Genomic DNA, 26,972 nt, shown 5'->3' with positions numbered 1-26,972 from the left:
CTAAATGTTGTCTTATTGTCTCCACAGCTAGTTATCTAAATGTGTCTTATGTCTCCACAGTTATCTAAATGTGTCTTATTATCTCCACAGCTAGTTATCTAAATGTGTCTTATTGTCACCACAGCGAGTTATCTAAATGTGTCTTATGTCTCCACAGCTAGTTATCTAAATGTGTCTTATTGTCTCCACAGTTATCTAAATGTGTCTTATTATCTCCACAGCTAGTTATCTAAATGTGTCTTATTGTCACCACAGCTAGGTATCTAAATGTGTCTCCACAGCTAGTTATCTAAATGTGTCTTATTGTCTCCACAGCTAGTTATGGAAATGTGTCTTATTGTCTCCACAGTTATCTAAATGTTTCTTATTATCTCCACAGCTAGGTATCTAAATATGTCTTATTGTCTCCACAGCTGGTTATCTAAATGTGTCTTATTGTTTCCACAGCTAGTTATCTAAATGTGTCTTATTGTCTCGACAGCTAGTTATCTAAATGTGTCTTATTGTCTCGACAGCTAGTTATCTAAATGTGTCTTATTGTCTCCACAGCTAGTTATCTAAATGTGTCTTATTGTCTCCACAGTTATCTAAATGTGTCTTATTATCTCCACAGCTATTTATCTAAATGTTGTCTTATTGTCCCCACAGCTAGGTATCTAAATGTGTCTCATTGTCTCCACAGCTAGGTATCTAAACATGTCTTATTGTCTCCACAGCTAGGTATCTGAATGTGTCTTATTGTCTCCACAGCTAGGTATCTAAATGTGTCTTATTGTCTCCATAGCTAGTTATCTAAATGTGTCTTATTGTCTCCACAGCTAGTTATCTAAATGTATTTTATTGTCTCCACAGCTAGGTATCTAAATGTGTCTTGTTGTCTCCACAGTTATCTAAATGTCTTATTGTCTCCACAGCTAGTTATCTAAATGTGTCTTATTGTCTCCACAGTTATCTAAATGTGTCTTATTATCTCCACAGCTAGTTATCTAAATGTGTCTTATTGTCACCACAGCGAGTTATCTAAATGTGTCTTATGTCTCCACAGCTAGTTATCTAAATGTGTCTTGTTGTCTCCACAGCTAGTTATCTAAATGTGTCTTATTGTCTCCACAGTTATCTAAATGTGTCTTATTATCTCCACGGCTAGTTATCTAAATGTGTCTTATTGTCACCACAGATAGGTATCTAAATGTGTCTCCACAGCTAGTTATCTAAATGTGTCTTATTGTCTCCACAGTTATCTAAATGTGTCTTATTATCTCCACAGTTATCTAAATACGTCTTATTGTCTCCACAGCTAGTTATCTAAATGTGTCTTATTGTCTCCACAGCTAGTCATCTAAATGTGTCTTATTGTCTCAAAAGATATCTAAATGTGTCTTATTGTCTCCACAGTTATCTAAATGTGTCTTATTGTCACCACAGCTAGGTATTTAAATGTGTCTTATTGTCTCCACAGCTAGTTATCTAAATGTGTCTTATTATCGCCACAGCTAGGTATCTAAATGTGTCTTATTATCTCCACAGCTAGTTATCTAAATGTGTCTTATTGACTCCACAGCTAGTTATCTAAATGTGTCTTATTGTCTCCACAGTTATCTAAATGTGTCTTATTATCTCCACAGCTAGTTATCTAAATGTGTCTTATTATCTCCACAGCTATTCATCTAAATGTGTCTTATTGTCCCCAAAGCTAGGTATCTAAATATGTCTCCACAGCTAGGTATCTAAATATGTGTCCACAGCTAGTTATCTAAATATGTGTCCACAGCTAGTTATCTAAATGTGTCTTATTGTCGCCACAGCTAGTTATCTAAATGTTGTCTTAGTGTCCCCACAGCTAGTTATCTAAACGTGTCTTATTGTCACCACAGCTAGTTATCTAAATGTGTCTTATTGTCTCCACAGCTAGGTATCTAAATTTGTCTTATTGTCTCCATAGCTAGTTATCGAAATGTGTCTTATTGTCTCCACAGCTAGTTATCTAAATGTATCTTATTGTCTCCACAGCTAGGTATCTAAATGTGTCTTGTTGTCTCCACAGTTATCTAAATGTTGTCTTATTGTCTCCACAGCTAGTTATCTAAATGTGTCTTATTGTCTCCACAGCTAGTTATCTAAATGTGTCTTATTATCTCCACAGCTAGTTATCTAAATGTGTCTTTTGACTCCACAGCTAGTTATCTAAATGTGTCTTATTGTCTCCACAGCTAGTTATCTAAATGTGTCTTATTGTCTCCACAGTTATCTAAATGTGTCTTATTGTCTCCACAGTTATCTAAATGTCTCTTATTATCTCCACAGCTAGTTATCTAAATGTGTCTTATTGTCACCACAGCTAGGTATCTAATTGTGTCTTATTGTCTCCACAGCTAGTTATCTAAATGTGTCTTATTGTCTCCACAGCTAGTTATCGAAATGTGTCTTATTGTCTCCACAGTTATCTAAATGTGTCTTATTATCTCCACAGCTATTCATCTAAATGTGTCATATTGTCCCCACAGCTAGGTATCTAAATGTCTCCACAGCTAGGTATCTAGATATGTCTCCACAGCTAGTTATCTAAACGTGTCTTATTGTCACCACAGCTAGGTATCTAAATGTGTCTTATTGTCTCCACAGCTAGGTATCTAAATGTGTCTTATTGTCTCCGTAGCTAGTTATCGAAATGTGTCTTATTGTCTCCACTGCTAGGTATCTAAATGTGTCTTGTTGTCTCCACAGTTATCTAAATGTTGTCTTATTGTTTCCACAGCTAGTTATCTAAATGTGTCTTATTGTCTCGACAGCTAGTTATCTAAATGTGTCTTATTGTCTCGACAGCTAGTTATCTAACTGTGTCTTATTGTCTCCACAGCTAGTTATCTAAATGTGTCTTATTGTCTCCACAGTTATCTAAATGTGTCTTATTATCTCCACAGCTATTTATCTAAATGTTGTCTTATTGTCCCCACAGCTAGGTATCTAAATGTGTCTCATTGTCTCCACAGCTAGGTATCTAAACATGTCTTATTGTCTCCACAACTAGGTATCTAAATGTGTCTTATTGTCTCCACAGCTAGGTATCTAAATGTGTCTTATTGTCTCCATAGCTAGTTATCTAAATGTGTCTTATTGTCTCCACAGCTATCTAAATGTTGTCTTATTGTCTCCACAGCTAGTTATCTAAATGTGTCTTATTGTCTCCACAGTTATCTAAATGTGTCTTATCCCCACAGCTAGTTATCTAAATGTGTCTTATTGTCACCACAGCGAGTTATCTAAATGTGTCTTATGTCTCCACAGCTAGTTATCTAAATGTGTCTTATTGTCTCCACAGCTAGTTATCTAAATGTGTCTTAATGTCTCCACAGTTATCTAAATGTGTCTTATTATCTCCACAGCTAGTTATCTAAATGTGTCTTATTGTCACCACAGCTAGGTATCTAAATGTGTCTCCACAGCTAGTTATCCAAATGTGTCTTATTGTCTCCACAGTTATCTAAATATGTCTTATTGTCTCCACAGCTAGTTATCTAAATGTGTCTTATTGTCTCCACAGCTAGTCATCTAAATGTGTCTTATTGTCTCCACAGTTATCTAAATGTGTCTTATTATCTCCACAGCTAGTTATCTAAATGTGTCTTATGTCTCCACAGCTAGTTATCTAAATGTGTCTTATTGTCTCCACAGCTAGTTATCTAAATGTGTCTTATTGTCTCCACAGTTATCTAAATGTGTCTTATTATCTCCACAGCTAGTTATCTAAATGTGTCTTATTGTCACCACAGCTAGGTATCTAAATGTGTCTCCACAGCTAGTTATCTAAATGTGTCTTATTGTCTCCACAGTTATCTAAATATGTCTTATTGTCTCCACAGCTAGGTATCTAAATGTGTCTTATTGTCTCCACAGCTAGGTATCTAAATGTGTCTTATTGTCTCCACAGCTAGTTATCTAAATGTTATCTTAGTGTCCCCACAGCTAGTTATCTAAACGTGTCTTATTGTCACCACAGCTTGGTATCTAAATGTGTCTTATTGTCTCCACAGCTAGGTATCTAAATGTGTCTTATTGTCTCCATAGCTAGTTATCGAAATGTGTCTTATTGTCTCCACAGCTAGTTATCGAAATGTATCTTATTGTCTCCACAGCTAGGTATCTAAATGTGTCTTGTTGTCTCCACAGTTATCTAAATGTTGTCTTATTGTTTCCACAGCTAGTTATCTAAATGTGTCTTATTGTCTCGACAGCTAGTTATCTAAATGTGTCTTATTGTCTCGACAGCTAGTTATCTAAATGTGTCTTATTGTCTCCACAGCTAGTTATCTAAATGTGTCTTATTGTCTCCACAGTTATCTAAATGTGTCTTATTATCTCCACAGCTATTTATCTAAATGTTGTCTTATTGTCCCCACAGCTAGGTATCTAAATGTGTCTCATTGTCTCCACAGCTAGGTATCTAAACATGTCTTATTGTCTCCACAACTAGGTATCTAAATGTGTCTTATTGTCTCCACAGCTAGGTATCTAAATGTGTCTTATTGTCTCCATAGCTAGTTATCTAAATGTGTCTTATTGTCTCCACAGCTAGTTATCTAAATGTATTTTATTGTCTCCACAGCTAGGTATCTAAATGTGTCTTGTTGTCTCCACAGTTATCTAAATGTTGTCTTATTGTCTCCACAGCTAGTTATCTAAATGTGTCTTATTGTCTCCACAGTTATCTAAATGTGTCTTATCCCCACAGCTAGTTATCTAAATGTGTCTTATTGTCACCACAGCGAGTTATCTAAATGTGTCTTATGTCTCCACAGCTAGTTATCTAAATGTGTCTTATTGTCTCCACAGCTAGTTATCTAAATGTGTCTTATTGTCTCCACAGTTATCTAAATGTGTCTTATTATCTCCACAGCTAGTTATCTAAATGTGTCTTATTGTCACCACAGCTAGGTATCTAAATGTGTCTCCACAGCTAGTTATCTAAATGTGTCTTATTGTCTCCACAGTTATCTAAATATGTCTTATTGTCTCCACAGCTAGTTATCTAAATGTGTCTTATTGTCTCCACAGCTAGTCATCTAAATGTGTCTTATTGTCTCCACAGTTATCTAAATGTGTCTTATTATCTCCACAGCTAGGTATCTAAATGTGTCTTATTGTCACCACAGCTAGGTATCTAAATGTGTCTCCACAGCTAGTTATCTAAATGTGTCTTATTATCTCCACAGTTATCTAAATGTCTTATTGTCTCCACAGCTAGTTATCTAAATGTGTCTTATTGTCTCCACAGCTAGTCATCTAAATGTTTCTTATTGTCTCCACAGATATCTAAATGTGTCTTATTGTCTCCACAGTTATCTAAATGTGTCTTATTGTCACCACAGCTAGTTATCTAAATGTGTCTTATTGTCTCCACAGCTAGTTATGGAAATGTGTCTTATTGTCTCCACAGTTATCTAAATGTTTCTTATTATCTCCACAGCTAGGTATCTAAATATGTCTTATTGTCTCCACAGCTGGTTATCTAAATGTGTCTTATTGTTTCCACAGCTAGTTATCTAAATGTGTCTTATTGTCTCGACAGCTAGTTATCTAAATGTGTCTTATTGTCTCGACAGCTAGTTATCTAAATGTGTCTTATTGTCTCCACAGCTAGTTATCTAAATGTGTCTTATTGTCTCCACAGTTATCTAAATGTGTCTTATTATCTCCACAGCTATTTATCTAAATGTTGTCTTATTGTCCCCACAGCTAGGTATCTAAATGTGTCTCATTGTCTCCACAGCTAGGTATCTAAACATGTCTTATTGTCTCCACAGCTAGGTATCTGAATGTGTCTTATTGTCTCCACAGCTAGGTATCTAAATGTGTCTTATTGTCTCCATAGCTAGTTATCTAAATGTGTCTTATTGTCTCCACAGCTAGTTATCTAAATGTATTTTATTGTCTCCACAGCTAGGTATCTAAATGTGTCTTGTTGTCTCCACAGTTATCTAAATGTTGTCTTATTGTCTCCACAGCTAGTTATCTAAATGTGTCTTATTGTCTCCACAGCTAGTTATCTAAATGTGTCTTATTATCTCCACAGCTAGTTATCTAAATGTGTCTTTTGACTCCACAGCTAGTTATCTAAATGTGTCTTATGTCTCCACAGCTAGTTATCTAAATGTGTCTTGTTGTCTCCACAGCTAGTTATCTAAATGTGTCTTATTGTCTCCACAGTTATCTAAATGTGTCTTATTATCTCCACGGCTAGTTATCTAAATGTGTCTTATTGTCACCACAGATAGGTATCTAAATGTGTCTCCACAGCTAGTTATCTAAATGTGTCTTATTGTCTCCACAGTTATCTAAATGTGTCTTATTATCTCCACAGTTATCTAAATACGTCTTATTGTCTCCACAGCTAGTTATCTAAATGTGTCTTATTGTCTCCACAGCTAGTCATCTAAATGTGTCTTAATGTCTCAAAAGATATCTAAATGTGTCTTATTGTCTCCACAGTTATCTAAATGTGTCTTATTGTCACCACAGCTAGGTATTTAAATGTGTCTTATTGTCTCCACAGCTAGTTATCTAAATGTGTCTTATTATCGCCACAGCTAGGTATCTAAATGTGTCTTATTATCTCCACAGCTAGTTATCTAAATGTGTCTTATTGACTCCACAGCTAGTTATCTAAATGTGTCTTATTGTCTCCACAGTTATCTAAATGTGTCTTATTATCTCCACAGCTAGTTATCTAAATGTGTCTTATTATCTCCACAGCTATTCATCTAAATGTGTCTTATTGTCCCCAAAGCTAGGTATCTAAATATGTCTCCACAGCTAGGTATCTAAATATGTGTCCACAGCTAGTTATCTAAATATGTGTCCACAGCTAGTTATCTAAATGTGTCTTATTGTCGCCACAGCTAGTTATCTAAATGTTGTCTTAGTGTCCCCACAGCTAGTTATCTAAACGTGTCTTATTGTCACCACAGCTAGTTATCTAAATGTGTCTTATTGTCTCCACAGCTAGGTATCTAAATTTGTCTTATTGTCTCCATAGCTAGTTATCGAAATGTGTCTTATTGTCTCCACAGCTAGTTATCTAAATGTATCTTATTGTCTCCACAGCTAGGTATCTAAATGTGTCTTGTTGTCTCCACAGTTATCTAAATGTTGTCTTATTGTCTCCACAGCTAGTTATCTAAATGTGTCTTATTGTCTCCACAGCTAGTTATCTAAATGTGTCTTATTATCTCCACAGCTAGTTATCTAAATGTGTCTTTTGACTCCACAGCTAGTTATCTAAATGTGTCTTATTGTCTCCACAGCTAGTTATCTAAATGTGTCTTATTGTCTCCACAGTTATCTAAATGTGTCTTATTGTCTCCACAGTTATCTAAATGTCTCTTATTATCTCCACAGCTAGTTATCTAAATGTGTCTTATTGTCACCACAGCTAGGTATCTAATTGTGTCTTATTGTCTCCACAGCTAGTTATCTAAATGTGTCTTATTGTCTCCACAGCTAGTTATCGAAATGTGTCTTATTGTCTCCACAGTTATCTAAATGTGTCTTATTATCTCCACAGCTATTCATCTAAATGTGTCATATTGTCCCCACAGCTAGGTATCTAAATGTCTCCACAGCTAGGTATCTAGATATGTCTCCACAGCTAGTTATCTAAATGTGTCTTATTGTCTCCACAGCTACTTATCTAAATGTGTCTTATTGTCTCCACAGCTAGTTATCTAAATGTGTCTTATTGTCTCCACAGCTAGTTATCTAAATGCTGTCTTATTGTCCCCACAGCTAGGTATCTAAATGTGTCTTATTGTCTCCAGAGCTAGGTATCTAAATGTGTCTTATTGTCTCCACAGCTAGTTATCTAAATGTTATCTTAGTGTCCCCACAGCTAGTTATCTAAACGTGTCTTATTGTCACCACAGCTAGGTATCTAAATGTGTCTTATTGTCTCCACAGCTAGGTATCTAAATGTGTCTTATTGTCTCCATAGCTAGTTATCGAAATGTGTCTTATTGTCTCCACTGCTAGGTATCTAAATGTGTCTTGTTGTCTCCACAGTTATCTAAATGTTGTCTTATTGTTTCCACAGCTAGTTATCTAAATGTGTCTTATTGTCTCGACAGCTAGTTATCTAAATGTGTCTTATTGTCTCGACAGCTAGTTATCTAACTGTGTCTTATTGTCTCCACAGCTAGTTATCTAAATGTGTCTTATTGTCTCCACAGTTATCTAAATGTGTCTTATTATCTCCACAGCTATTTATCTAAATGTTGTCTTATTGTCCCCACAGCTAGGTATCTAAATGTGTCTCATTGTCTCCACAGCTAGGTATCTAAACATGTCTTATTGTCTCCACAACTAGGTATCTAAATGTGTCTTATTGTCTCCACAGCTAGGTATCTAAATGTGTCTTATTGTCTCCATAGCTAGTTATCTAAATGTGTCTTATTGTCTCCACAGCTATCTAAATGTTGTCTTATTGTCTCCACAGCTAGTTATCTAAATGTGTCTTATTGTCTCCACAGTTATCTAAATGTGTCTTATCCCCACAGCTAGTTATCTAAATGTGTCTTATTGTCACCACAGCGAGTTATCTAAATGTGTCTTATGTCTCCACAGCTAGTTATCTAAATGTGTCTTATTGTCTCCACAGCTAGTTATCTAAATGTGTCTTATTGTCTCCACAGTTATCTAAATGTGTCTTATTATCTCCACAGCTAGTTATCTAAATGTGTCTTATTGTCACCACAGCTAGGTATCTAAATGTGTCTCCACAGCTAGTTATCCAAATGTGTCTTATTGTCTCCACAGTTATCTAAATATGTCTTATTGTCTCCACAGCTAGTTATCTAAATGTGTCTTATTGTCTCCACAGCTAGTCATCTAAATGTGTCTTATTGTCTCCACAGTTATCTAAATGTGTCTTATTATCTCCACAGCTAGTTATCTAAATGTGTCTTATGTCTCCACAGCTAGTTATCTAAATGTGTCTTATTGTCTCCACAGCTAGTTATCTAAATGTGTCTTATTGTCTCCACAGTTATCTAAATGTGTCTTATTATCTCCACAGCTAGTTATCTAAATGTGTCTTATTGTCACCACAGCTAGGTATCTAAATGTGTCTCCACAGCTAGTTATCCAAATGTGTCTTATTGTCTCCACAGTTATCTAAATATGTCTTATTGTCTCCACAGCTAGTTATCTAAATGTGTCTTATTGTCTCCACAGCTAGTCATCTAAATGTGTCTTATTGTCTCCACAGTTATCTAAATGTGTCTTATTATCTCCACAGCTAGTTATCTAAATGTGTCTTATGTCTCCACAGCTAGTTATCTAAATGTGTCTTATTGTCTCCACAGCTAGTTATCTAAATGTGTCTTATTGTCTCCACAGTTATCTAAATGTGTCTTATTATCTCCACAGCTAGTTATCTAAATGTGTCTTATTGTCACCACAGCTAGGTATCTAAATGTGTCTCCACAGCTAGTTATCTAAATGTGTCTTATTGTCTCCACAGTTATCTAAATATGTCTTATTGTCTCCACAGCTAGGTATCTAAATGTGTCTTATTGTCTCCACAGCTAGGTATCTAAATGTGTCTTATTGTCTCCACAGCTAGTTATCTAAATGTTATCTTAGTGTCCCCACAGCTAGTTATCTAAACGTGTCTTATTGTCACCACAGCTTGGTATCTAAATGTGTCTTATTGTCTCCACAGCTAGGTATCTAAATGTGTCTTATTGTCTCCATAGCTAGTTATCGAAATGTGTCTTATTGTCTCCACAGCTAGTTATCGAAATGTATCTTATTGTCTCCACAGCTAGGTATCTAAATGTGTCTTGTTGTCTCCACAGTTATCTAAATGTTGTCTTATTGTTTCCACAGCTAGTTATCTAAATGTGTCTTATTGTCTCGACAGCTAGTTATCTAAATGTGTCTTATTGTCTCGACAGCTAGTTATCTAAATGTGTCTTATTGTCTCCACAGCTAGTTATCTAAATGTGTCTTATTGTCTCCACAGTTATCTAAATGTGTCTTATTATCTCCACAGCTATTTATCTAAATGTTGTCTTATTGTCCCCACAGCTAGGTATCTAAATGTGTCTCATTGTCTCCACAGCTAGGTATCTAAACATGTCTTATTGTCTCCACAACTAGGTATCTAAATGTGTCTTATTGTCTCCACAGCTAGGTATCTAAATGTGTCTTATTGTCTCCATAGCTAGTTATCTAAATGTGTCTTATTGTCTCCACAGCTAGTTATCTAAATGTATTTTATTGTCTCCACAGCTAGGTATCTAAATGTGTCTTGTTGTCTCCACAGTTATCTAAATGTTGTCTTATTGTCTCCACAGCTAGTTATCTAAATGTGTCTTATTGTCTCCACAGTTATCTAAATGTGTCTTATCCCCACAGCTAGTTATCTAAATGTGTCTTATTGTCTCCACAGTTATCTAAATGTGTCTTATTGTCACCACAGCTAGGTATCTAAATGTGTCTCCACAGCTAGTTATCTAAATGTGTCTTATTGTCTCCACAGTTATCTAAATATGTCTTATTGTCTCCACAGCTAGTTATCTAAATGTGTCTTATTGTCTCCACAGCTAGTCATCTAAATGTGTCTTATTGTCTCCACAGTTATCTAAATGTGTCTTATTATCTCCACAGCTAGGTATCTAAATGTGTCTTATTGTCACCACAGCTAGGTATCTAAATGTGTCTCCACAGCTAGTTATCTAAATGTGTCTTATTATCTCCACAGTTATCTAAATATGTCTTATTGTCTCCACAGCTAGTTATCTAAATGTGTCTTATTGTCTCCACAGCTAGTCATCTAAATGTTTCTTATTGTCTCCACAGATATCTAAATGTGTCTTATTGTCTCCACAGTTATCTAAATGTGTCTTATTGTCACCACAGCTAGGTATTTAAATGTGTCTTATTGTCTCCACAGCTAGTTATCTAAATGTGTCTTATTATCGCCACAGCTAGGTATCTAAATGTGTCTTATTATCTCCACAGCTAGTTATCTAAATGTGTCTTATTGACTCCACAGCTAGTTATCTAAATGTGTCTTATTGTCTCCACAGTTATCTAAATGTGTCTTATTATCTCCACAGCTAGTTATCTAAATGTGTCTTATTATCTCCACAGCTATTCATCTAAATGTGTCTTATTGTCCCCAAAGCTAGGTATCTAAATATGTCTCCACAGCTAGGTATCTAAATATGTGTCCACAGCTAGTTATCTAAATATGTGTCCACAGCTAGTTATCTAAATGTGTCTTATTGTCGCCACAGCTAGTTATCTAAATGTTGTCTTAGTGTCCCCACAGCTAGTTATCTAAACGTGTCTTATTGTCACCACAGCTAGGTATCTAAATGTGTCTTATTGTCTCCACAGCTAGGTATCTACATTTGTCTTATTGTCTCCATAGCTAGTTATCGAAATGTGTCTTATTGTCTCCACAGCTAGTTATCTAAATGTATCTTATCGTCTCCACAGCTAGGTATCTAAATGTGTCTTGTTGTCTCCACAGTTATCTAAATGTCGTCTTATTGTCTCCACAGCTAGTTATCTAAATGTGTCTTATTGTCTCCACAGCTAGTTATCTAAATGTGTCTTATTGTCTCCACAGCTAGTTATCTAAATGTGTCTCATCTCCACAGCTAGTTATCTAAATGTGTCTTATTATCTCCACAGCTATTCATCTAAATTTGTCTTATTGTCCCCACAGCTAGGTATTTAAATATGTCTCCACAGCTAGGTATCTAAATGTGTCTTATTGTCGCCACAGCTAGTTATCTAAATGTTGTCTTAGTGTCCCCACAGCTAGTTATCTAAACGTGTCTTATTGTCACCACAGCTAGGTATCTAAATGTGTCTTATTTGTCAAGGTTTGTAGAACGAACCCAATAGCGACAACACAAGACAAAGTAAAGCACCAACCTGGCAGGACTCGTAGAGGAGAGCCGGCCGGGCCTGGACAGAAGGGGGAGGCGCTTCAGGCGGAACTTGAGAATAGCTTCTTAAAAATGGGAAAACGTAAACTGCCCCCTTAATCCGAAAAGGAAAAAACGTAAACTGCTCCCTTAAAGTCCGAAAGGGAAAAAACGTAAACTGCTCCTTTAAAGTCCGAAAGGGAAAAAACGTAAACTGATCCTTTAAAGTCCGAAAGGGAAAAAAACACAAACTGCTCCTTTAAAGTCCGAAAGGGAAAAAAACACAAACTGCTCCTTTAAGGTAGAAGTCCAACCGAGTAATAAGATCCACAGTGAGAGAGGAGAAATTAGAATATCAAAAACTTGATCTCAACTAGAAAATCACGATGGGAAAATCCAATGGGGAAAACACAAAGAGAGTTCTTCTCCGAACAAGCTCTCAAGGAGAACTGACACAAGGGAATAATCAAACAAGCAAAAACACGGAGAATACTACAATCTGTACTCCACCGGGAGACACAGAAATGTCACAAAACTCGAGACGAAGAATTTACTCACGGGACTGTTCAGGACGAACTCGCGACGAGTTCTGGAAAGCAAACAAACTTATACTAGAGTGGTTAACGAGTAGGTAGGCTGCAGGTGTTTCAGACGCGCCCTTCCCCCGCTCTCATTGCTGGTTGCCAGGTTGGTCAACAGACCGAGCCCTAACAGTACCCCCCCCCCCTCTACGGGAGCCACCAGGCGACCTGCCAGGCTTGTCAGGGTGACGGCGATAGAACTCAGCGAGCAGACCAGGGTCCATGATGAGCTGGCGGGATACCCAGCTTCGTTCCTCCACCCCATAGCCCTCCCAGTCAACCAAATACTGGAACCCCCGTCCCCTGCGTCGGACGTCCATCAGCCGACGGACCTTCCACTGTGGATGCCCATCCACAATCTCAGGGGGAGGCGGAGCTGGGGCCGGAGGCATAAGGGGGCTCTCGGAGACAGGTTTTACTCGGGACACATGAAAAACCGGATGGATCTTCATGGAGGCCGGGAGCTTAAGACGCACAACTGCAGGACTGGGTACTTCCTGGATCTCGAAGGGTCCAACGAACTGGGGATTCAGCTTCTTGGCAGAGGACTGAAGGGGGAGATCCTTGGTGGACAGCCAGACTCTCTGTCCGGGTTGGTAAGCTGGTGCTGTGGATCGGCGACGGTTAGCTCCTCGTCTGGCACGTTCCGTAGCACGGAGCAGCGCAGCCCTGGTGATCTCCCAGACACGACGACAGCGGTCCAGATGAGTCTGCACGGAGGGAACCTCCACTTCGGACTCCTGTGCAGAGAAGACGGGCGGCTGGTAACCCAGGGATGCCTCAAAGGGCGAGAGGCCGGTGGCGGAGCTGACCAGGGAGTTGACCGCATACTCGACCCAGGGGAGAAACTGACTCCAGGAGGTTGGCTTCTTGGCAGCGACGCAACGGAGAGCAGATTCCACACTCTGGTTCATCCTCTCAGTCTGTCCGTTAGTCTGCGGATGATATCCCGACGAAAGGCTGACCGAGGCGCCCAACCCCTTGCAGAAAGCACGCCACACACGGGAAACAAACTGGGGCCCTCTGTCTGACACAATGTCCTTGGGAAGTCCATGCAAACGGAAGACGTGGCTCATCAGGAGGTCAGCGGTTTCTGAAGCAGAAGGAAGCTTAGGCAAAGCCACCAGGTGAACACCCTTGCTGAAGCGATCCACCACCGTCAGGATCACTGTGTTGCCCTGAGACGGAGGAAGTCCAGAGACAAAATCCAACGCCACATGGGACCAGGGCCGACTGGGAATAGGAAGGGGCTGCAGCAGACCAGCCGGTGCCTGGTGAGAGGCCTTGCTGCGGGCACAGATGGTGCAGGCCATGACGAACTCCTTGACGTCCCTCCTCATAGTGGGCCACCAGAACCGTCGAGCTATGAAAGTGAAAGTGCGGTGGACTCCAGGGTGGCAAGCGAGCTGACTGGTGTGGCCCCATTTGAGGACCCGAGACCTCACTGAGTCCGGAACAAACAGTCGGCGAGGCGGCACGTTGCTCGGGGCTGGACTGGAGCGCAAGGCGCGCTTGACCACCGTTTCAAGGCCCCAGGTCACCACGCCAACGACCTTGGTCTCAGGGAGGACGGGACTTGGCTCCACCGTTACAGGTTCCTTAAGGTGTTGACGAGACAGAGCATCTGCCTTGGTGTTGCGGGAGCCAGGACGATAAGTCAGTGTGAAGTCGAACCGACTGAGGAAACTGGCCCACCGTGCCTGCCGACCATTGAGACGTTTGGTTGCCCGGATGAACGTCAGGTTCTTATGATCAGTCCAGATGGTAAATGGATGCTCTGCCCCCTCCAGCCAATGGCGCCATTCCTCAAGTGCAGCCACTACAGCGAGAAGCTCCCGATTACCAACATCGTAGTTCTCCTCGGCGGGAAGGAACCGGCGGGAGAAGAACGCGCAAGGATGAACCTTCTGGTCGGTCTCTGATCGTTGGGAGAGCACAGCCCCCAATCCGGTGTCCGAAGCGTCCACCTCAACTATGAACTGCCTCTTGGGATCGGGATGGAGTAGGACGGGGGCACTGGTGAATCTCTCCTTGAGCGACAGAAATGCAGAGCGAGCAGCTGGGGACCAGACGAACGGCTGAGAGGGGGAGGTTAGACGGGTGAGGGGTTCTGCTACAGAGCTGTAGTTTCGGACGAACCTCCTGTAAAAGTTCGCGAACCCGAGGAAGCTCTGCAGTTCCTTACGTGACTTAGGATCCGGCCATTCCACCACCGCTTTGATCTTGCGAGGATCAGCTCGAGTCTTGCCTCCCTCCACGATAAAACCTAAGTAGTCCACTGACTCAGAATGGAACAGGCATTTCTCAGCCTTGACGAACAGCCGGTTACGAAGGAGGCGTTCGAGAACCTGCCGCACGTGCTGGACATGCTCCTCGAGGGACCTGGAGAAGATGAGGATGTCATCAAGGTAGACGACAACGAATTGGTCGAGCATGTCGCGAAGGATGTCATTCATGAGTGCCTGGAACACCGCCGGGGCGTTGGTGAGGCCGAACGGCATTACCAGGTACTCATAATGACCACGGGGAGTCTTAAAGGCTGTCTTCCACTCGTCCCCTTTCCGGATCCGAACGAGATGGTAGGCGTTCCGGAGATCCAGCTTAGTGAAGACAGTCGCCTGGGTCAGGGGTTCGAGGGTGGAGCTCATCAGAGGCAGGGGGTATTTATTCTTGATGGTGATGTCGTTGAGTTGGCGATAATCAATGCAGGGTCGGAGACCACCATCCTTCTTCTTAACGAAAAAGAAACCAGCTGCCACCTGGGAGGATGAGGGTCGGATGAGCCCTGCCGCCAACGATTCTGAAATGTAATCGTCCATAGCAGCCTTCTCGGGAATGGAAAGGCTGTAAAGACGACTGCTAGGGAGAGAGGCCCCAGGACGGAGGTTGATAGCACAATCATATGGCCGATGCGGAGGGAGAGACTGAGCCCGCGTCTTGCTGAAGACCTCCCCGAGATCATGATACTCGGGAGGAACAGAGGAAAGATCGGGAGGAGGGGCAATCGGAACAGTCTGGACTGCTGGACCAGGTGCGGCCTGAAGACACCGGGCGTGACAGGAGTTACCAGACGACCAAGCAATGTGTGGCTCATGCTGAGCCAACCAGGGACGCCCCAAGATCACAGGAACTAAGGGAGACTGGATGACGAAGAACTGAAGGCTCTCCACATGGTTTCCAGCAATAGTGAGAGACACGGGACAGGACTGTCGGGTAACACTGGCCAGGCGGCGCTCATCCAGAGCAAAGGCCTCTATTGGCCTCTCCAATTCCTCACATGGAATGTTAGCTTGAGCAGCAAACGTAGAGTCCAAGAAACACCCATCAGCTCCCGAATCGATGAGTGCGCCTACAGTGAGCCGCTGGTCTGCCCAAGCCAGGGTAACGCTCACAAGATGGTTAGCCGGAGCAGGATGGCGGGAACAGGAAAGACGGCTCACTAGGATCTCCCGGGGTCCCAGTGAGCCTAATCTTTTGGCCGCGTAGGACACTCGCTGATCCGGTGTCCCTTAAGACCGCAGTAAAGACAGAGACCTGCCTTGAACCGGGCCTCACGTTCAGCGGGAGTCAGTCGTGTACGCCCAAGCTGCATAGGTTCCTCCTCTGTCACTGTCTGGGAGGAGGAGAGGCTTGCCACAGGGGAAGTGGAGTGCGACGAAGAAGAGCCCCCTTCGGAAGCTCTGGATGGCTGAGAGGTAGAAACGGTTCCCCGTAGACCTCGCTCGCGCCTTCTCTCGCGGAGACGTCCATCGATGCGGATGGCAAGGCTGATAAGGTCGTCGAGAGAGGTAGGATCCTCCCGGGTGGCTAGCTGATCCTTGACGGCATCGCTGAGGCCCCTACGGAAGGTTACCCGAAGTGACTGGTCGTTCCAGCCACTCTCAGCCGCAGCCAGCCTGAACTCGACTGAGTAGTCAGTGACACTGCCACTGCCCTGCTGGATCCTGCTCAATCGGACACCCGGATCCTGACCGTACACTGGATGATGGAATACCTTCCGAAGCTCAGCCACAAAGTCATCGTAGGAAGAGCAGAAACTGGCCCCCATGGACCAGGAAGCAGTGGCCCACTGAGCAGCGCGGCCAGTCAGCAGGTTAGTCACGTAAGCAACTCTTGCAGCATCTGTGGTGAACCCCCTGGAATGGTGGGCGAAGACAAGCTCACACTGCATGATGAACGTGGCACAGGTCTCAAAGTTGCCATCAAAAGGCTTGGGATTGGAGATACTGGGCTCCCGGAAATCCGAAACATAAACGGTAGGATTGTCTAAGGCAACGGCTGCGGGCACTGCTGGAGGAGGGGCGGCCGGAACTGGTGGGACAGCTGGCTGGATGGTGATAGCCGCTGTGAGAGTTTGCAACTGCTTAAGAACCTCCTCTTGTTGGCTCGCGAGCGCCGCTTGCTGGGCCGAAAGAGAATCCACCGAAGCCTGGAGGGGTTGCACCTGAGCCCGGAGGCCCTGCATGGCAAGAGCGGCCTCTTGTAGTTGCTGGCCGTGGGAGGCTGTAAGCTGAATCTGCTTATAGAGAGCAGCCTGGACAGGATTGGCGTCTAGGTTGTCTGGGTTCATAGTGAGGGCGAGTTCGTACTGTTAAGGTTTGTAGAACGAACCCAATAGCGACAACACAAGACAAAGTAAAGCACCAACCTGGCAGGACTCGTAGAGGAGAGCCGGCCGGGCCTGGACAGAAGGGGGAGGCGCTTCAGGCGGAACTTGAGAATAGCTTCTTAAAAATGGGAAAACGTAAACTGCCCCCTTAATCCGAAAAGGAAAAAACGTAAACTGCTCCCTTAAAGTCCGAAAGGGAAAAAACGTAAACTGCTCCTTTAAAGTCCGAAAGGGAAAAAACGTAAACTGATCCTTTAAAGTCCGAAAGGGAAAAAAACACAAACTGCTCCTTTAAAGTCCGAAAGGGAAAAAAACACAAACTGCTCCTTTAAGGTAGAAGTCCAACCGAGTAATAAGATCCACAGTGAGAGAGGAGAAATTAGAATATCAAAAACTTGATCTCAACTAGAAAATCACGATGGGAAAATCCAATGGGGAAAACACAAAGAGAGTTCTTCTCCGAACAAGCTCTCAAGGAGAACTGACACAAGGGAATAATCAAACAAGCAAAAACACGGAGAATACTACAATCTGTACTCCACCGGGAGACACAGAAATGTCACAAAACTCGAGACGAAGAATTTACTCACGGGACTGTTCAGGACGAACTCGCGACGAGTTCTGGAAAGCAAACAAACTTATACTAGAGTGGTTAACGAGTAGGTAGGCTGCAGGTGTTTCAGACGCGCCCTTCCCCCGCTCTCATTGCTGGTTGCCAGGTTGGTCAACAGACCGAGCCCTAACATTATTGTCTCCACAGCTAGGTATCTAAATGTGTCTTATTGTCTCCATAGCTAGTTATCGAAATGTGTCTTATTGTCTCCACAGCTAGTTATCTAAATGTATCTTATTGTCTCCACAGCTAGGTATCTAAATGTGTCTTGTTGTCTCCACAGTTATCTAAATGTTGTCTTATTGTCTCCACAGCTAGTTATCTAAATGTGTCTTATTGTCTCCACAGCTATTTATCTAAATGTGTCTTATTGTCTCGAAAACTAGTTATCTAAATGTGTCTTATTGTCTCCACAGTTATCTAAATGTGTCTTATTGTCTCCACAGCTAGGTATCTAAATGTGTCTTGTTGTCTCCACAGTTATCTAAATGTTGTCTTATTGTCTCCACAGCTAGTTATCTAAATGTGTCTTATTGTCTCCACAGCTAGTTATCTAAATGTGCCTTATTGTCTCCACAGCTAGGTATCTAAATGTGTCTTATTGTCTCCACAGTTATCTAAATGTGTCTTATTATCTCCACAGCTAGTTATCTAAATGTGTCTTATTGTCACCACAGCTAGGTATCTAAATGTGTCTCCACAGCTAGTTATCTAAACGTGTCTTATTGTCTCCACAGCTAGGTATCTAAATGTGTCTTATTGTCTCCACAGCTAGGTATCTAAATGTGTCTTATTGTCTCCATAGCTAGTTATCTAAATGTGTCTTATTGTCTCCACAGCTAGTTATCTAAATGTATCTTATTGTCTCCACAGCTAGGTATCTAAATGTGTCTTGTTTTCTCCACAGTTATCTAAATGTTGTCTTATTGTCTCCACAGCTAGGTATCTAAATGTGTCTTATTGTCTCCAGAGCTAGTTATCTAAATGTTGTCTTATTGTCTCCACAGCTAGGTATCTAAATGTGTCTCATTGTCTCCACAGCTAGGTATCTAAATGTGTCTTATTGTCTCCACAGCTAGGTATCTAAATGTGTCTTATTGTCTCCACAGCTAGTTATCTAAATGTGGTCTTATTGTCCCCACAGCTAGTTATCTAAACGTGTCTTATTGTCTCCACAGCTAGTTATCTAAATGTATCTTATTGTCTCCACAGCTAGGTATCTAAATGTGTCTTGTTGTCTCCACAGTTATCTAAATGTTGTCTTATTGTCTCCACAGCTAGTTATCTAAATGTGTCTTATTGTCTCCACAGCTAGTTATCTAAATGTGTCTTATTGTCTCGACAGCTAGTTATCTAAATGTGTCTTATTGTCTCCACAGTTATCTAAATGTGTCTTATTATCTCCACAGCTAGATATCTAAATGTTGTCTTATTGTCACCACAGCTAGGTATCTAAATGTGTCTCCACAGCTAGTTATCTAAACGTGTCTTATTGTCTCCACAGCTAGGTATCTAAATGTGTCTTATTGTCTCCATAGCTAGTTATCTAAATGTGTCTTTTTGTCTCCACAGCTAGTTATCTAAATGTGTCTTATTGTCTCCACAGCTAGTTATCTAAATGTGTCTCATTGTCTCCACAGCTAGGTATCTAAATGTGTCTTATTGTCTCCACAGCTAGGTATCTAAATATGTCTTATTGTCTCCACAGCTAGTGATCTAAATGTTGTCTTATTGTCCCCACAGCTAGTTATCTAAATGTGTCTTATTGTCACCACAGCTAGGTATCTAAATGTGTCTCATTGTCTCCACAGCTAGGTATCTAAATATGTCTTATTGTCTCCACAGCTAGTGATCTAAATGTTGTCTTATTGTCCCCACAGCTAGTTATCTAAATGTGTCTTATTGTCACCACAGCTAGGTATCTAAATGTGTCTTATTGTCTCGACATCTAGTTATGTATATAAGTCTTATTGTCCCCACAGCTAGTTATCTAAATGTGTCTTCTTGTCTCCACAGCTAGTTATCTAAATGTGTCTAATTGTCTCCACTGGTATCTAAATGTGTCTTATTGTCTCCACTGATATCTAAATGTGTCTTATTGTCTCTAGAGATATCTAAATGCTGTCTCATTGTCTCCACAGCTAGTTTTTCTAGATGTGTCTTATTGTCTCCACAGCTAGTTATCTAAATGGTATCTTCATGTCTCCACAGTTATCTGAATGCTGTGTTCTTGTCTCCACAGTTATCTCAATGTATGTTATTGCCTCCACAGATATCTAAATGTGTCTTATTGTCTCCACAGCTGGTTATGTAAATGTGTCTTATTGTCTCCACAGTTATCTTATTGTGTCTTACTGTCTCCACAGCTAGTTATGTAAATGTGTCTTCTTGTCTCCACAGATATCTCAATGTGTCTTGTTGTCTCCACAGCTAGTTATCTAAATATGTCTTATTGTCTCCACAGTTATCTACATGTGTCTTGTTGTCTCAACAGATATCTAAATGTGTCTTATTGTCTCCAAAAGTAGTTATCTAAATGTGTCTTATTGTCTCCACAGTTATCTAAATGTGTCTTATCTCCACAGCTAGTTATCTAAATGTGTCTTATTGTCACCACAGCTAGTTATCTAAATGTGTCTTATTGTCTCCACAGCTAGTTATCTAAATGTGTCTTGTTATCTCCACAGCTGGTTATGTAAATGTGTCTTATTGTCACCACAGCTAGGTATCTAAATGTGTCTTATTGTCTCCACAGCTAGGTATCTAAATGTGTCTTATTGTCTCCACAGCTAGTTATCTAAATGTGTCTTATTGTCTCCACAGCTAGTTATCTAAATGTGTCGTATTATCTCCACAGCTAGTTATCTAAATGTGTCTTATTGTCACCACAGCTAGGTATCTAAATGTGTCTTACTGTCTCCACAGCTAGTTATCTAAATGTGTCTTATTGTCTCCACAGCTAGGTATCTAAATGTGTCTTATTGTCTCCACAGTTATCTAAATGTGTCTTATTATCTCCACAGCTAGTTATCTAAATGTGTCTTATTGTCACCACAGCTAGGTATCTAAATGTGTATTATTGTCTCGACATCTAGTTATGTAAATAAGTCTTATTGTCCCCACAGCTAGTTATCTGAATGTGTCTTATTGGCACCACAGCCAGTTATCTAAATGTGTCTTATTGTCTCCACAGCTAGTTATCTAAATGTGTCTAATTGTCTCCGCTGGTATCTAAATGTGTCTTATTGTCTCCACTGATATCTAAATGTGTCTTATTGTCTCTAGAGATATCTAAATGCTGTCTCATTGTCTCCACAGCTAGTTTTTCTAAATGTGTCTTATTGTCTCCACAGCTAGTTATCTAAATGGTATCTTCATGTCTCCACAGTTATCTGAATGCTGTGTTCTTGTCTCCACAGTTATCTCAATGTATGTTATTGCCTCCACAGATATCTAAATGTGTCTTATTGTCTCCACAGCTGGTTATGTAAATGTGTCTTATTGTCTCCACAGTTATCTTATTGTGTCTTACTGTCTCCACAGCTAGTTATGTAAATGTGTCTTCTTGTCTCCACAGATATCTCAATGTGTCTTGTTGTCTCCACAGCTAGTTATCTAAATATGTCTTATTGTCTCCACAGTTATCTAAATGTGTGTTGTTGTCTCAACAGATATCTAAATGTGTCTTATTGTCTCCAAAAGTAGTTATCTAAATGTGTCTTATTGTCTCCAGAGATATCTAAATGCTGTCTCATTGTCTCCACAGCTAATTTTTCTTATTGTCTCTTATTTTTTCCACAGATAGTTATCTAAATGTTGTCTTCATGTCTCCACAGTTATCTAAATGCTGTCTTTTTGTCTCCACAGTTATCCAAATATGTCTTGTTGTCTCGACAGTTATCTAAATGTGTCTTATTGTCTCCTCAGCTAGTTATCTAAATGTGTCTTATTGTCTCCGCAGTTATCTAAATGTCTTATTGTCTCCACAGCTAGTTATCTAAATGTGTCTTATTGTCTCCACAGTTATCTAAATGTGTCTTATTGTCTCCACAGCTACTTATCTAAATGTGTCTTATGGTCTCCACATATATCTAAATGTGTCTTATTGTTTCCACAGCTAGTTATCTAAATGTGTCTTATTGTCTCCACAGTTATCTAAATGTGTCTTATTGTCTCCACATATATCTAAATGTGTCTTATTGTCTCCACAACTAGTTATCTAAATGTGTCTTATTGTCTCCACAGTTTTCTAAATGTGTCTTATTGTCTCCACAGTTATCTAAATGTGTCTTATTTTCTCCACAGATATCTAAATTTGTCTTATTGTCTCCACAGCTAGGTATCTAAATGTGTCTTATTGTCTCCTCCGCTAGTAATCTAAATGTGTCTTATTGTCTCCACAGCTAGTTATCTAAATGTGTCTTATTGTCTCCACAGGTATCTAAATGTGTCTTATTGTCTCCACTGTTATCTAAATGTGTCTTAATGTCTCCACAGGTAGTTATCTAAATGTGTCTTATTGTCTCCACAATTATCTAAATTTGTCTTATTGTCTCCACAGGTAGTTATGTAAATGTGTGTTATTGTCTCCACAGCTAGTTATCTAAATGTGTATTATTGTCTCCACAGATATCTAAATGTGTCTTATTGTCTCCACAGCTAGTTATCTAAATTCTGTTTTATTGTGTGCACAGCTCGTTATGTAAATGTGTCTTATTGTCTCCACTGATATCTAAATGTGTCTTATTGTCTCTAGAGATATCTAAATGCTGTCTCATTGTCTCCACAGCTAGTTTTTCTAAATGTGTCTTATTGTCTCCACAGCTAGTTATCTAAATGGTATCTTCATGTCTCCAGTTATCTGAATGCTGTGTTCTTGTCTCCACAGTTATCTCAATGTATGTTATTGCCTCCACAGATATCTAAATGTGTCTTATTGTCTCCACAGCTGGTTATGTAAATGTGTCTTATTGTCTCCACAGTTATCTTATTGTGTCTTACTGTCTCCACAGCTAGTTATGTAAATGTGTCTTCTTGTCTCCACAGATATCTCAATGTGTCTTGTTGTCTCCACAGCTAGTTATCTAAATATGTCTTATTGTCTCCACAGTTATCTACATGTGTCTTGTTGTCTCAACAGATATCTAAATGTGTCTTATTGTCTCCAAAAGTAGTTATCTAAATGTGTCTTATTGTCTCCACAGTTATCTAAATGTGTCTTATCTCCACAGCTAGTTATCTAAATGTGTCTTATTGTCACCACAGCTAGTTATCTAAATGTGTCTTATTGTCTCCACAGCTAGTTATCTAAATGTGTCTTGTTATCTCCACAGCTGGTTATGTAAATGTGTCTTATTGTCACCACAGCTAGGTATCTAAATGTGTCTTATTGTCTCCACAGCTAGGTATCTAAATGTGTCTTATTGTCTCCACAGCTAGTTATCTAAATGTGTCTTATTGTCTCCACAGCTAGTTATCTAAATGTGTCGTATTATCTCCACAGCTAGTTATCTAAATGTGTCTTATTGTCACCACAGCTAGGTATCTAAATGTGTCTTACTGTCTCCACAGCTAGTTATCTAAATGTGTCTTATTGTCTCCACAGCTAGGTATCTAAATGTGTCTTATTGTCTCCATAGTTATCTAAATGTGTCTTATTATCTCCACAGCTAGTTATCTAAATGTGTCTTATTGTCACCACAGCTAGGTATCTAAATGTGTATTATTGTCTCGACATCTAGTTATGTAAATAAGTCTTATTGTCCCCACAGCTAGTTATCTGAATGTGTCTTATTGGCACCACAGCCAGTTATCTAAATGTGTCTTATTGTCTCCACAGCTAGTTATCTAAATGTGTCTAATTGTCTCCGCTGGTATCTAAATGTGTCTTATTGTCTCCACTGATATCTAAATGTGTCTTATTGTCTCTAGAGATATCTAAATGCTGTCTCATTGTCTCCACAGCTAGTTTTTCTAAATGTGTCTTATTGTCTCCACAGCTAGTTATCTAAATGGTATCTTCATGTCTCCACAGTTATCTGAATGCTGTGTTCTTGTCTCCACAGTTATCTCAATGTATGTTATTGCCTCCACAGATATCTAAATGTGTCTTATTGTCTCCACAGCTGGTTATGTAAATGTGTCTTATTGTCTCCACAGTTATCTTATTGTGTCTTACTGTCTCCACAGCTAGTTATGTAAATGTGTCTTCTTGTCTCCACAGATATCTCAATGTGTCTTGTTGTCTCCACAGCTAGTTATCTAAATATGTGTTATTGTCTCCACAGTTATCTAAATGTGTGTTGTTGTCTCAACAGATATCTAAATGTGTCTTATTGTCTCCAAAAGTAGTTATCTAAATGTGTCTTATTGTCTCCAGAGATATCTAAATGCTGTCTCATTGTCTCCACAGCTAATTTTTCTTATTGTCTCTTATTTTTTCCACAGATAGTTATCTAAATGTTGTCTTCATGTCTCCACAGTTATCTAAATGCTGTCTTTTTGTCTCCACAGTTATCCAAATATGTCTTGTTGTCTCGACAGTTATCTAAATGTGTCTTATTGTCTCCTCAGCTAGTTATCTAAATGTGTCTTATTGTCTCCGCAGTTATCTAAATGTCTTATTGTCTCCACAGCTAGTTATCTAAATGTGTCTTATTGTCTCCACAGTTATCTAAATGTGTCTTATTGTCTCCACAGCTACTTATCTAAATGTGTCTTATGGTCTCCACATATATCTAAATGTGTCTTATTGTTTCCACAGCTAGTTATCTAAATGTGTCTTATTGTCTCCACAGTTATCTAAATGTGTCTTATTGTCTCCACATATATCTAAATGTGTCTTATTGTCTCCACAACTAGTTATCTAAATGTGTCTTATTGTCTCCACAGTTTTCTAAATGTGTCTTATTGTCTCCACAGTTATCTAAATGTGTCTTATTTTCTCCACAGATATCTAAATTTGTCTTAATGTCTCCACAGCTAGTTATCTAAATGTGTCTTATTGTCTCCTCCGCTAGTAATCTAAATGTGTCTTATTGTCTCCACAGCTAGTTATCTAAATGTGTCTTATTGTCTCCACAGGTATCTAAATGTGTCTTATTGTCTCCACTGTTATCTAAATGTGTCTTAATGTCTCCACAGGTAGTTATCTAAATGTGTCTTATTGTCTCCACAATTATCTAAATTTGTCTTATTGTCTCCACAGGTAGTTATGTAAATGTGTGTTATTGTCTCCACAGCTAGTTATCTAAATGTGTATTATTGTCTCCACAGATATCTAAATGTGTCTTATTGTCTCCACAGCTAGTTATCTAAATTCTGTTTTATTGTGTCCACAGCTCGTTATGTAAATGTGTCTTATTGTCTCCACAGTTATATAAATGTGTCTTATTGTCTCCACGGTTATCTAAATGTGTCTTATTGTCTCCACAGCTAGTTATGTAAATGTTGTCTTATTGTCTCCACAGGTAGTTATCTAAATGTTGTCTTATTGTCTCCACAGCTAGTTATCTAAATGTGTCTTATTGTCTCCACAGCTAGGTATCTAAATGTGTCTTATTGTCTCCACAGTTATCTAAATGTGTGATATTATCTCCACAGCTAGTTATCTAAATGTGTCTTATTGTCACCACAGCTAGGTATCTAAATGTGTATTATTGTCTCGACATCTAGTTATGTAAATAAGTCTTATTGTCCCCACAGCTAGTTATCTGAATGTGTCTTATTGGCACCACAGCCAGTTATCTAAATGTGTCTTATTGTCTCCACAGCTAGTTATCTAAATGTGTCTAATTGTCTCCACTGGTATCTAAATGTGTCTTATTGTCTCCACTGATATCTAAATGTGTCTTATTGTCTCTAGAGATATCTAAATGCTGTCTCATTGTCTCCACAGCTAGTTTTTCTAAATGTGTCTTATTGTCTCCACAGCTAGTTATCTAAATGGTATCTTCATGTCTCCACAGTTATCTGAATGCTGTGTTCTTGTCTCCACAGTTATCTGGATGTATGTTATTGCCTCCACAGATATCTAAATGTGTCTTATTGTCTCCACAGCTGGTTATGTAAATGTGTCTTATTGTCTCCAGAGTTATCTTATTGTGTCTTACTGTCTCCACAGCTAGTTATGTAAATGTGTCTTCTTGTCTCCACAGATATCTCAATGTGTCTTGTTGTCTCCACAGCTAGTTATCTAAATATGTCTTATTGTCTCCACAGTTATCTAAATGTGTCTTGTTGTCTCCACAGATATCTAAATGTGTCTTATTGTCTCCAAAAGTAGTTATCTAAATGTGTCTTATTGTCTCCAGAGATATCTAAATGCTGTCTCATTGTCTCCACAGCTAATTTTTCTTATTGTCTCTTATTTTTTCCACAGATAGTTATCTAAATGTTGTCTTCATGTCTCCACAGTTATCGAAATGCTGTCTTTTTGTCTCCACAGTTATCCAAATATGTCTTGTTGTCTCGACAGTTATCTAAATGTGTCTTATTGTCTCCTCAGCTAGTTATCTAAATGTGTCTTATTGTCTCCGCAGTTATCTAAATGTCTTATTGTCTCCACAGCTAGTTATTTAAATGTGTCTTATTGTCTCCACAGTTATCTAAATGTGTCTTATTGTCTCCACAGCTACTTATCTAAATGTGTCTTATGGTCTCCACATATATCTAAATGTGTCTTATTGTCTCCACAGCTAGTTATCTAAATGTGTCTTATTGTCTCCACAGTTATCTAAATGTGTCTTATTGTCTCCACATATATCTAAATGTGTCTTATTGTCTCCACAACTAGTTATCTAAATGTGTCTTATTGTCTCCACAGTTTTCTAAATGTGTCTTATTGTCTCCACAGTTATCTAAATGTGTCTTATTTTCTCCACAGATATCTAAATTTGTCTTATTGTCTCCACAGCTAGGTATCTAAATGTGTCTTATTGTCTCCTCCGCTAGTTATCTAAATGTGTCTTATTGTCTCCACAGCTAGTTATCTAAATGTGTCTTCTTGTCTCCACAGATATCTAAATGTGTCTTATTGTCTCCACTGTTATCTAAATGTGTCTTAATGTCTCCACAGGTAGTTATCTTAATGTGTCTTATTGTCTCAACAGATATCTAAATGTGTCTTTTTGTGTCTACAGTTATCTAAATGTGTCTTATTGTCTCCGCAGGTAGTTATCTAAATGTGTCTTATTGTCTCCACAATTATCTAAATTTGTCTTATTGTCTCC

The 26,972-nt window shown here is 39.7% G+C and overlaps 1 protein-coding gene across 1 annotated transcript in view; it reads right to left on the bottom strand.

The window, feature by feature from the left end:
• The window catches only part of lmx1a (LIM homeobox transcription factor 1, alpha), a 63,626-nt gene that overhangs the window by 35,399 nt on the left and 1,255 nt on the right, over positions 1–26,972 (bottom strand). The window lies entirely within an intron of this gene.

The sequence above is a fragment of the Lampris incognitus genome, chromosome 3 (assembly GCF_029633865.1).
Source record: "Lampris incognitus isolate fLamInc1 chromosome 3, fLamInc1.hap2, whole genome shotgun sequence".
Taxonomy (NCBI): Eukaryota; Metazoa; Chordata; class Actinopteri; order Lampriformes; family Lampridae; genus Lampris; species Lampris incognitus.
This window is presented reverse-complemented; position numbering and strand designations above follow the sequence as displayed.